The sequence below is a fragment of the Mesitornis unicolor genome, unplaced genomic scaffold (genome assembly GCF_000695765.1).
Source record: "Mesitornis unicolor isolate BGI_N332 unplaced genomic scaffold, ASM69576v1 scaffold40662, whole genome shotgun sequence".
In the NCBI taxonomy this organism is placed as follows: domain Eukaryota; kingdom Metazoa; phylum Chordata; class Aves; order Mesitornithiformes; family Mesitornithidae; genus Mesitornis; species Mesitornis unicolor.
Genome location: NW_010170567.1, coordinates 1 through 389, shown reverse-complemented (window position 1 = coordinate 389; position 389 = coordinate 1).

Here is a 389-nt window from a genome sequence, read left to right as displayed (position 1 = left end):
CAGCGTCTTGGCAGGTTGCCTGGGAAAAAAGCAGATCAGAGGCACTTCCAGAGTGCCCACGGGCGCTCTGCAGCCACTGCACGAGTCTCAGGGTGGGACTGGGGCACAGAAGGAGCCCGAAAAGTGTCCCCTGCCCAGGCTGTCCCTGGGCACAGGGCCCGGGCGGTGGGTGGTGGGCAGTGGACTGTAGGCACTCAACGCTGCTCGCCAGCCAGCGAGGCCTCCAGGCTGCGCTGCCCTCGCCCTCCGCTGCCGCTGTCAGCGCCGCTCCTCGCTGCCCCGGGCAGGAGGGTCCAGGTCGGTGGTGTCGCAGGCTTCGGGCGCCGGGCAGACCCCGACCGGGCACTGTCCCGGGTGCCAGGCCTGCCTGTCCCGGCCCGTTCCGTTCG